The sequence below is a fragment of the Macrobrachium rosenbergii genome, chromosome 48 (genome assembly GCF_040412425.1).
Source record: "Macrobrachium rosenbergii isolate ZJJX-2024 chromosome 48, ASM4041242v1, whole genome shotgun sequence".
NCBI lineage: Eukaryota > Metazoa > Arthropoda > Malacostraca > Decapoda > Palaemonidae > Macrobrachium > Macrobrachium rosenbergii.
The window spans coordinates 67555220-67567719 of NC_089788.1; the positions used below are offsets into that span (position 1 = coordinate 67555220).

The 12500-nt window shown below is 39.0% G+C and overlaps 1 long non-coding RNA gene across 2 annotated transcripts in view; it reads right to left on the minus strand.

The window, feature by feature from the left end:
* Positions 1 to 12500, minus strand: part of LOC136831496 (uncharacterized) — a 162637-nt gene that overhangs the window by 104785 nt on the left and 45352 nt on the right. The window lies entirely within an intron of this gene.

The window sequence follows — 12500 nt, forward strand, 5'->3', positions numbered from 1 at the left end:
CTGATTTGAACTGAACTGAACATAGAATTTAGGCCAAAGGCCAAGAACTGGGACCTAAGGTCATTCAGCGCTGAAACGGAAATTGACAGTAAAAGGTTTGAGAGTTGTAACAAGAGGAAAACCTCGCAGGTAGCAATAAGAATCAACTGTCAGGAGAGGCTGGACAGTAAGATGGAAGAAAGAGAATATGAAAGGAGGTACGGTAAAAGGAACGAAAGGGGTTGCAGCTAGGGGCCGCTGGCACGACGCAAGGAACCCTAAGTAATGCCTACAGTACACCGCATGAGGTGCACTGAAAGCACTACCCTCCCCCACGGGGACTAATAAATGAAAATCCACAATTAGGTATATAAGCAAAAACTATTTTATTTCAAAATATAAAAGAATGATTGAAAATGGAAGCTTTCGAACATCTGCTCGACGATCGCCTTCGTTCAAAACGGTCGAGAGATCCCATTTTTAATCATATTTCTATATTTTCAAGCATGACACTTTTCGCCCACATGCATAATTCTGGATTTTCACTTATTATTTCCGGTCACAGTATAGTGATGCACCATAGATAGCTTAGCTATCGTCTTTTTGTGCTAGGGTAAGCTAGGCCGGAAGCCAGGTGGGTCTTAGAGCATAAAAAGATCGAAATCATTTTACGTCAGTTAAACTCACTATATGGAATCCGTCACTACATTCCTTTTCCACACAGTGACAGCATTGAGAATGTGGAAAATGTACGACCAAAAATCGATAAGCACGCTCAAATTTAACTATTAACATTGCCTTTACATTTATTACAATTCATTTGTTTGCCTATCCAAGCGCCAAGGCACAAGGACAAAAGGAATATCAATTTACACTTGACAGTTATCAGACATAGGCACGCGTTTAAACATATACACGGATGGCAAAGATATCATATCAATTTATTTTGAAGCCTTTCCTACATGGAAATAGATGGGTTTCGTGTTACGAAACATATTATATTGCAATACTCAGGTGTCTGTGTTAAAAGAAGACAGTGTAATGAACAGAACAGCCATATACATTTATATGCAAATACACTGTCTCGCAAATATACGATACAAATGGTTATGTATAAAATATAAACTAGCAAAGAAGTCTGCAGGAAATGGAATATCATTTAATCGTAAATGTTGCTTTTACAGCAGAGAAAAAATACACATGAATAAAAATGGCACATTTTTCTGGGAACGCTTGGAAACATTCTTTATACTGGGCCAAGAAATAAACTTGACTAAATATTTACAAATTTTTGCAAGAAGTGTAAACAAAAACTGCTTAGGCAAAAATTACTTTAAATTCTCCACACACACACATTGTATATATAAATATATATAATATAAATATATATATGTACACATACACACACACATTATATATATATATATATATATATATATATATATATATATATATATATATATATATATATATATATATATATATATAATATATATGTATAATATATATATATTTGTGCCGCTTAATAGTATGTGATATTAAAATGCTGAGACCACAGGAGAAAATAAAGGACGGATGCACTAAGCCCTTGCATGTTGTTTCAACATATTTTCAAAGCAGAAAGGTACAAGGTACAATTGCATCCTGAAAATGTGTTGAAATAAAGGACTCAGTCTATCCTTTATATTTATCCTGTGGCATTATCTGTGCGTATGTATACATACATACACACACGTGTATGTATGTATATGTATATATATATATATATATATATATATATATATATATATATATATATATTATATATATATATATATATATATATGTAGAATCTACTGGTCACCCAGAACTTATGTAATTAATCACAATGAAAACGCTTGTTGAAGCCTTAAGACCCAAGTGCAAGCAATATGATTTTATTATGAAAAGGGAAAGCAGGTCCCCTTATCAGAACGAGGTACCATTGTCGACCTGACCACTAGATATCCGTTCTGATTATGACCCAGGTTGTTTCATTTATACATATTCCTTGCGCTTGGATCTTACATACAAGCTATCACACAGAAGTTAAGACACACATTACATATATATATATATATATATATATATATATATATATATATATATATATATATATATATATATATATATATATATATGTGTGCGTAAATGTGTGTGTGTGTGTGTGTGTATATGTGTGTGTGTGTATATATATATATATATATATATATATATATTATATAGAATATATATATATGTGTGTGTGTGTGTGTGTGTGTGTGTGTGTGTGAAAGTTACATTTTATCAGAACTTCAATCACCAATCAATCAATCTACCACATGCAGCAAAATTACTAGCAAGAAAGAAACTAACTTGAATTGAAGGTCTCTCTCATTTCAACAGAGAGGGGAGAGCCTGTGTTCCAGAACCCACTCACATTCGTGAGACCCGACTCACCACAAAACTGAGTAAGCTATAAGGAAAAACCTTAAGCACATAACTCCATCACTCTCTCACTCTAGAAGAGATGGTGAAATATGTAACTGTAAGAAGTTTACCTATAATTTGGTATGCGAGTTTGTGGCAGGTCTCTTGAAATTCTTCCGTGAACATTCTTAAACACAAATGAACTATTAAGCAGCCCATTCACGATCAGATGAAGGAATTCCTTCAGTGTCAGAACTAGGACGTCCACTAACGGTCAATCAGTGTGGAAACTACCGTGGTGATTAGACAATCGAAATGGCTTCCTCTATTTTTGTGATAATGAGTTATTGTTGATGGGATTAGGGCTTGTTGAATTCTACTTTGAAGAAACGAAGAAAGACTAAATCAAAATGGTGTAAGGATTGGCTACAAGGAAGGGATTTAAAATCACACATATTTTTGATGGAAGAACCGAGATTTGAACCACAAGACTGGCTAATTATTTAAGAATGGACGAGGAAACCTATGATCAGTTGCTTTCCTGTGTTACTCCTTATATTAAAAAGCAGGATACTGATATGAGGGAAGCAGTATCGCCTCACCAAAGATTGTCAGCAACTCTCAGGTTTTTAGCGACCGGACAATCCTATGAAGATTTAAAGTTCCATACAAGGATATCACCACAATTGCTTGGCAAAATTATTCCAGAGACATGCAGTGCCATTATTAACACGTTAATGGAGGATTATATGAAGGTATGCAAACAAACTTGTAACTTCTATTTCCATTTTATCACTACAATTAAGAAAAAAAGTTTGAACAATAATGATAGGTTACCTGAAAGTAAGAAAATAAAAAAGCTGTACTTTTGTATCCATTTATGATATGAATAAATGTAAAGAACACTGCAGTTGAAAAAATATTGATAAACATTATTATGAACTTAAAGAAATAAACATTTAGCTTCTATATCCATTTCATTGTATGAATAAAATTAAGGAAAATGTAAATTAAAAAGAAACAGTAAATATCATGAACTTGGGGAAATAAACTTTTAATTTTTTTATAAATATTGCAACATGACTATATTCAAAGACTAGTAAAGTTTGAAAAATATCCTGCTAAGCTATGTGAAGTTTGATCTTCGGGATTTGGGGTTGACATGCTAGGCTCGACTATTGTAGGCATTACAAAGTGATTTGCATTGAAAACACTTGCAGAACTAAGGTGACCTAGTTCTGCAGCAAACATTACATCATTTACTACTTAAACCTCACTCAAATCTCTGCACCAACATTCCTCACACTCTGGCCATGCGGTTCACACTGATAACTTAACTGACTGGTAGCCATTCACGGTCAATGTTCCCTTCAGTGCGCGTTAGCACCGCCTCCAAAATCAAGCAGAGTTTGATTCTCATCAGTGTAACTGACAGTTGTACTGAGAGGCCTCAAACAACCCCATTCACGATCATTTTTGCCAAGTTTGAAGGAATTCCTTCAGTAATTACTGATCGTGAATGGCTTGCTTTAGAGATAAGAATTAATACAATAAAAATGGAAAACTTTTCAAAAGACAGAAAAAGTTCGTGAAATTGGAAAGCCGCAATATAATGCGAATGAAAGCTAAATGGAAGATGATAAGATTAAAAATAGTAGTGTAAAAAAATTCTACATTTCTCCTCTCTCTCTCTCTCTCTCTCTCTCTCTCTCTCTCTCTCTCTCTCTCTCTCTCTCTCTCTCTCTCTCTCTCTCAGCTACTTCCAATTCCAAAAATCTTTCCTCAAAAGTGAGCATTGGAAAAAAGTATATGGACTAAAAATGTTGGGCAATTGAAGCGATATTAAATAAAATTGGCCAATTCACTCCGCCTTACGAAAAGGGGGCTATTTTCCAGAGAGAGAGAGAGAGAGAGAGAGAGAGAGAGAGAGAAATTGGCTTCTGCCTATAAAGGAACAGCTCTGCCCAGAACTTTCACACAGACACCCACACATTTAGGTTTTTATCTTTAGGGGTGCAGCATCACCCACAACCCCCCCTTGAGAGAGAGAGAGAGAGAGAGAGAGAGAGAGGATTACTTCATGATTTATATCTCCAAGGGAGCCGTTCCACACAACCTTTACATACTTGAGAGAGAGAGAGAGAGAGAGAGAGAGAGAGAGAGAGAGAGAGAGAGAGAGAGAGAGAATTATTTCTAGATTCATATCTTCATGGCAAGAGCTTTAGCCCCAACCTTAACATACTTAGAGAGAGAGAGAGAGAGAGAGAGAGAGAGAGAGAGAGAGAGAGAGAGAGAGAGAAGAGCTATATATCGGATTATACCTTTATAAGAGCTGGCTCCTGCCTCAGTCCAGAACACGGGAGCATTGGTATGCTTCCAGTTGAGACCACATAAGTAAAAGCACTTTTGGAGAACGGGATCCGTGATGTGCATGTGAGAGTCACGCGTCCCTCGGTTTGACTATCGCAAGGTTCGTCCCATTTCTTCTGCTTCTTCTTCTTCTTCGTTTTTCAGGCCAAAGTTTAGGTTTGCTCTCAGGACAACATAATGAGGAAAAAATAACACGGGAAATACTCGCTTTATTGTAATTACTTATTCTAATTACTATCATTAAAATATTTTTCGTGTCTGCTTTCATGCAAGCGGTTTCATTTAAATGTTTGGAGAAATACATATTCTGTTTTGTGTACACACACACACATACATACACATACTTACATAAAACTTGAAAGTAGGGGAACAGCGGAACAGTTGTTACTGCTCTATCTGTTGATACTATTTTGTTCAGAAAATCCTTTTTCTTTGAAGCAGTTACATAAATACTCATATATATATATATGATTTATATTAAATATATAGTTTATATTAAAGAGAGAGAGAGAGAGAGAGAGAGAGAGAGAGAGAGAGAGAGAGAGAGTCCCCACGGTCTTTCTCCTCCACAGAACTTCCGTCCCTTCCAAGGAGGTTAGATTTCCCTTCTCACAACCCCTCCCCCCCCGACTCCAACACGGCACCACAATAATTATCGATGCCAAAAGTACGCGTAAAAAGGGGCCCTCGTTCCCACCTCGTAATTAACGACCGTAACCCTTCCCGCCGCCATAACAGATTCGCCGCTTCCCCTCTGTAGTAGAAGATGCTGCTGCGAGGCCGATGCTGATGCTGCATCTTCAAGGGATAAACTTTTCTCTTCGGAAAAAATATCTCCCTCAAAAATCTTGCCGTTAACTTTCCCTTTAAACTTGGTATAATGGCGGTTTCAATGAAAGATTAACGAGACGGTTTTAATGGAAGTTTAGCGATTAGCTCTCTCTCTCTCTCTCTCTCTCTCTCTCTCTCTCTCTCTCTCTCTCTCTCTCTCTCCCTCTCTCTCTCTCCTGTGTCTTTGCGTTGGGGTTATGGAGTGAAGAAAGGTATGAACCTAAAAAAAAAATTTTTTTTTTCTCTCTCTCTCTCTCCAGTGCCTGTGTGTTAAGGTTGTGGGGTGAAGAAAGATATGAATCTAAAAATAATTCTCCTCTCTCTCTCTCTCTCTCTCTCTCTACCAATATCCTGGCGACCGATAATGAACAGCTTCTTTGAACACTATAGGCAGATTTTAACTTCTTTTTTTAATTTAACAGTTACTTTTTAGCTTAGGCTGACACGCAACAGGTTGTATGACTGACATAAAGCGATCTGCTGATGAGGAAACGGATAAAAGAGGAGGGAAGAGGAATTAACATTTGATTAGATGCGATCATCATGATGGACTTAAGAAAGAGGAGGAAGGAGGAAGAAAGGGGGAGGACTGGGAGGTGGTGGGGATGGATTATTATTACCTTTTCACTATAGGGTTCCTTTTGGCTGCATACAATGACGCGTTAGTTCATCAAAGGATCTGGTTCGCTTCTCACTTTCCATCTCTCTTTCGTCTCTGGCCTTAAGAACATGATGATAATGTTTTTGCTTGATTTGATTTCATTTTGAAATTCAGGCTCCCACACTAAGGTTTTGGGGCAACTTCGGCCAATCAGCGTTCAAGATGGTGAAAACGGAGATTTGGAGTGTTAGGACAACAAGACATTGAGATCCAGAAATTCATATAAATGAAGCACAATGACCTAAAGATGCACTAAGTAACAGTTAGAGGGGTTGGACAGCAACACCGAAGAAAGGAATTGGAAATGGAGGTAAAGTAAAAGACTAAAAACTGGGAGCAGCTAGGGGCCGACATGACGCTGCAAACACCCTTTAGTAATGCTTGCAGTGCACCAATGGCGGTACTATCCCCCTACCGGGATTACGTTACTAAAAATAAGAGCATTATCAAAATTTACAAAGACGGCTGCCCCGTGCATTACAATAGGAATGGTGACGCAGCAACAAATTAACTATGTAAAGGTGCGTAAGGTAAGCTAATAACAATATGTAGACGGTTGGTAAATCATCTGAAGCGCAAATGACGCATACCAAAAAGTATACCTTAGTTTAACCAGACCACTGAGCTGATTAACAGCTCTCCTAGGGCTGGCCCGAAAGATTAGATTTATTTTACGTGGCTAAGAACCAACTGGTTACCTAGTAACGGGACCTACAGCTTATTGTGGAATCCGAACCACATTATAGCGAGAAATGAATTTCTATCACCAGAAATAAATTCCTCTAATTCTTCACTGGCCGGTTGGAGAATCGAACGCGGGCCCAGCAGAGTGCTAACCGAGAACGATACCAACCCGACCAATGAGGAACTAGACACTTACCAACAATTGCAGCACAAGAGATGGGGCTATGAACGGAATGGTACAGAGCTGACTATTGGCAGCAAAGAGAAGCTACAGAGACGGGTGAAAAAGTGAGTGTTTGTAAGAGAAGAGTTGGAAATGAATATTAGGAAGATTAAGATTTGAGAATATGTAATCGGAGGAAAGACAGTGGTGAGCGTTAACATGGAAGAAGGAAGAATGGAACTGACTGACTCTTGAGTATTTGGGAGTAAATACTGATGATGATAGAATAAGGGTAAAAGCAATCCCCAAATTAAATGAAAGAAGGGAGAGGGGGCGAGGGGGGGGGGGAGAGATAGCAGGTGCTTTGCAAATGACACGGCAATGAAGTAGCTTATAGGGAGTTAAAATCACATATATATATATATATATATATATATATATATATATATATATATATATATATATATATATATATATATATATATATATATATATAGGTAAGATACATGAAACATACGCTATGGGGTCTAAGCGATGTCAGGCAGGGCAGCCGATCGAGTCCACAGGTCTACCCCAAAGCCAAATCAAAAAGCCCTTCAAAAGAAAATCGTGCTTACCCCATACAAAAATGGGAAAAAAGCACGTTAAAAGAAGAAGAAGAAGATATGAACAAGCTGTTAATGAGAATACTCGTCTTATTTGCAGGATACAATATTAAGAAATGCCTTATGAAAACACTGATATTTTAAGAAAATGCGAAGGAAACGACACCAAAATCATGCAGACAGACAATCACTTAGCAGAAACTGCAATGGTAAGTACTTATATACATGTATAAAGTACAGTTTAAACACTGGGGTTTATATACAGACAAACACTTAAACAACTTCCATTAACATAAAACGTACACATAAAACCAGTATAAACAATATGACGAAAATCCTTCTTTACGCGGAATGAATTAAACGCGTTTGTTAAATGCGTCGCCATTAAGTATCAAAGGGATTCCCGATAAATCTCATTAACCTTCATTACCCGACACACTGCGTGCCGAATCCCCTGATGATTACTCCATATTCTCAAGCCTCGACTTCCAAATGGGAATCAATGAAGTTGTTTTCGTCTTTCTTTATGGGCGATCCTCATAAATGGGTCTCACGGAGGAGGAACATCGCGCCGGGTTTATGGGTCTCTTTGGATCTGTATGTCTAGCGTTGCCGGTTGTGACCCCTCAATGAGAGACGATTGTTGAAGGAATTCGGATAATACGAAGAGCCACCAAGGCATTTATGCATTTTTCTCGGACGGCTCCAGAGAAAGGACAAGACAATGATCACTGCCATCTCAAGTCAATGATCACTACATTCTCAAGGCAATGAGCATTGCCTTCTCAAGGCAATGAGCACTGCCTTCTCGAGACAATGGGCACTGCCTTCTCAAGACAATGAGCATTGCCCTCTCAAGACAATGATCACTGCCTTCTCAAGACAATGAGCATTGCCTTCTCAAGACAATGAGCATTGCCTTCTCAAGACAATGAGCACTGCCTTCTCAAGGCAATGATCACTGCCTTCTCAAGACAATGATCACTGCCTTCTCAAGACAATGATCACTGCCTTCTCAAGACAATGATCACTGCCTTCTCAAGACAATGAGCATTGCCTTCGAGCATTGCCTTCTCAAGACAATGAGCATTGCCTTCTCAAGACAATGAGCATTGCCTTCTCAAGACAATGAGCATTGCCTTCTCAAGACAATGAGCATTGCCTTCTCAAGACAATGAGCACTGTCTTCTCAAGGCAATGATCACTGCCTTCTCAAGACAATGATCACTGCCTTCTCAAGACAATGATCACTGCCTTCTCAAGACAATGATCACTGCCTTCTCAAGACAATGAGCATTGCCTTCTCAAGACAATGATCACTGCCTTCTCAAGACAATGATCACTGCCTTCTCAAGACAATGAGCATTGCCTTCTCAAGACAATGATCACTGCCTTCTCAAGACAATGATCACTGCCTTCTCAAGACAATGATCACTGCCTTCTCAAGACAATGATCACTGCCTTTTCGAGACAATGAGCATTGCCTTCTCAAGACAATGAGCATTGCCTTCTCAAGACAATGAGCATTGCCTTCTCAAGACAATGAGCATTGCCTTCTCAAGACAATGATCACTGCCTTCTCAAGACAATGAGCATTGACTTTTCAAGACAATGAGCATTGCCTTCTCAAGACAATGATCACTGCCTTCTCGAGACAATGGGCACTGCCTTCTCAAGACAATGAACTTTGCCTTCTCAAGACAATGATCACTGCCTTCTCGAGACAATGGGCACTGCCTTCTCAAGACAATGAGCATTGCCTTCTCTAGACAATGAACACTTTCTTCTCAAGACAATGACCAGTGCCTTCTCCGGTCAATAAGCACTGCCTTCTCAAGACAATGAACACGCCGTTCTCCAAATTTCAATTCATAATGTGCAGATGAGCCCCCGTAGAGAAAACTTCCAAAAAAGCCAATACAAAAACTTACACAAGAGGGCTTAGCAGTAGGGAGTCGACTACTTCGCCATTCACCTCTATCTTGCAAGCCATCTTCCGGTTCTTGAATGTTGAGGCTCTTCCTTTCTGATGCCTCTTCAACTGCATCTACGCAGTACTTTTCTAGGTCTTCATACCCTCCTTCCTAACAATCCTTCCATACTTTCCACATGATCAAAACACCTCAAACCACTTTAATCCATCCTTTCACCTTTGGTAACCTTTTTACCACTTCTGATACGAATACAACAGAATGGAATATAAAATTGAGGCCAAACGCCAAGCGCTGGGACCTATGACGTCATTCAGCGGCGAAACGGAAATTGACGGTAGAAAGGTTTGAAGGTGTAACGCAGAAAGGCTCGCAGTTGCACTATGAATCAATTGCTAGGAGAGGGTGGAAAGTAATAATGGAAGAAAGAGAATATGAACGGGGGTACAGTAAAAGGAATGAAAGCGGTTGCAATTTGGGGCCGAAGGGAAGCTGCAAAGAACCTTAAGTAATGCCTACATTGCAACGCATGAGGTGCACTGATGGCACTACCCCCCTACGGAGACTTCTGATACGTATCTCCACACTTCTCGTCTTTTCAGATCTTATCAAGCTGCATGTGCTATACAGATAATTCACCTCTAGAGTTTCAGCCTTCCTACTTTCATTTGTGGTCACCCTCCACATTCCACTTCCATATAAGAGAGCTGGCTCAACAGTTCCTCCACACTTTCAACCTTTTTTTCCACAGACACTCTGAGATCTGACTCAACAGTTCCTCCACACTTTCAACCTTTTTTTCCACAGACACTCTGAGAGCTGACTCAACAGTTCCTCCACACTTTCAACCTTTTTTCCACAGACACACTGAGATCTGACTCAACAGTTCCTCCACACTTTCAACCTTTTTTTCCACAAACACTCTGAGATCTGACTCAACAGTTCCTCCACACTTTCAACCTTTTTTTCCACAGACACTCTGAGATCTGACTCAACAATTCCTCCACACTTTCAACCTTTTTTTTCCACAGACACTCTGAGATCTGACTCAACAGTTCCTCCACACTTTCAACCTTTTTTTCCACAGACACTCTGAGAGCTGGCTCAACAGTTCCTCCACACTTTCAACCATTTTTTCCGCAGACACTCTGAGAGTCGGCTCAACAGTTCCTCCACACTTTCAACCTTCTTTTCCACAGACACCCTAAGTTTCTTCCTAATCTTTTGCAGAAATCAAACTACCGCCCTTGCCTTACTAATCTGTGATTTACCTTTTTCAAACTACCAACATCCAATGTATTTAGTCCCTAACACCTATACAGCTTCTATTCTTCAGCCATCCTAGTGAAAATTCATTACTCCATCTTCCAGGTTTCACATTTCTTATTATGGTGATAGGCGAGCCTGATAATTATAGCGGCACATAGCTACTTGGTAAGCCAGAAAAAGTGAATGCTTTGATAGAATTTTGATTGACGAACTTATACTGATGACGGGGAAGAACACTATGATTTTACAAAAGGAAGGGCATGTTTAGATCAAGAGTTTGTTAGAAACATTCATGAAGAAGTAAAGAAGAAAAGATGTATGCTGCATATATGACCTTGAAAAAAATTTATAATACACTGAGAGGCAGTGTGGAGGGTGTTGAGGAAGTATGGTAGAGAAGATAGGTTACTGAGAATGATAAAGAGATTTAATGATAGAAGTGAAGCGTGTGTTAGAATCTGTGGTATGAGAGCAAGTAGTCTGGTGTAAGAATGGGGCATAAACAAGTTTGGGAGGGGAGCATATTATGCCTTAATGGCTTTTTGAGATGGTTGTGGATGGAGTAATGTTAGAACTTAGAGAAAGGACATCCAATGCAGGTGTGATGGTGAGGGATGAGAACACGGTTTGTGAATGTACTGTGGAATGGTTGATAGTTGCAGATGAAACAGCACTGACTGGGTGAAAAGAATTTGATTGAGTACAAGATGATAATATGCTCCCCCCCAACTTGTTTACGCCCCATTCTTACACCAGACTACTTGCTCTCCTACCACAGATTCTAACACACGCTTCACTTCTATCACTGAATCTCTTTATCATTCTCAACAACCTATCTCCTCTACCATACTTCCTCAACACCCTCCACACTGCGAAGGAGGTGTGTTCGTGAATGTAACCATACTTGTATAAATTACGTAAATGCTCATGATCTGTGGCACTTTCTCCAAGTAGCAATTTCACAGTTTCAAGGTATTCTTTTTACAGCGTCCGACTAGTTCAGAGTAAAGTATATTACCAAAACAGCAAAAGGACTAAGAAAGCTTGTTGATATCGAATCACGATTACACCTGGGAGAGTTTTTGGGTCATAGATTTTCGCAAATTCTGTTTTTCCTTCACTCACCCAATGGATAGTTTTCAACACCAACAACACCATTTCTGCCGCTCCTAGTGCTGAAAAAATGACCTTCACTAATAACAACGACAAAAAACAGTAAAAAAAAATTAACACAGCCGATCGAAAATGGCAACACCACCACTAGTAACTTAATAATATTACAATAATTCTACCTTCGTTGACATTGCTCCCATTTGCACATCAGATATCACCCTTTTCTCTCTCAATTACTGTTTTCATATTGTATATTATCACGAATACCGCCGCTCGACATTACAACAAAACAAAGGCGCCTCATTTCCCTCGGTAAGCAAATTCTATGCCGTCAGAGTTCTTCTTCGTATCTCTCCTTTATTTCCTCTTCCTCTTCTTTCCAATGTTTCCTATCGGCGTCCTATCTATTCACTTGATCATATTCTCCCCTCTTCTCTCCGCCACTGCATTATTCCCCATTTTCATTA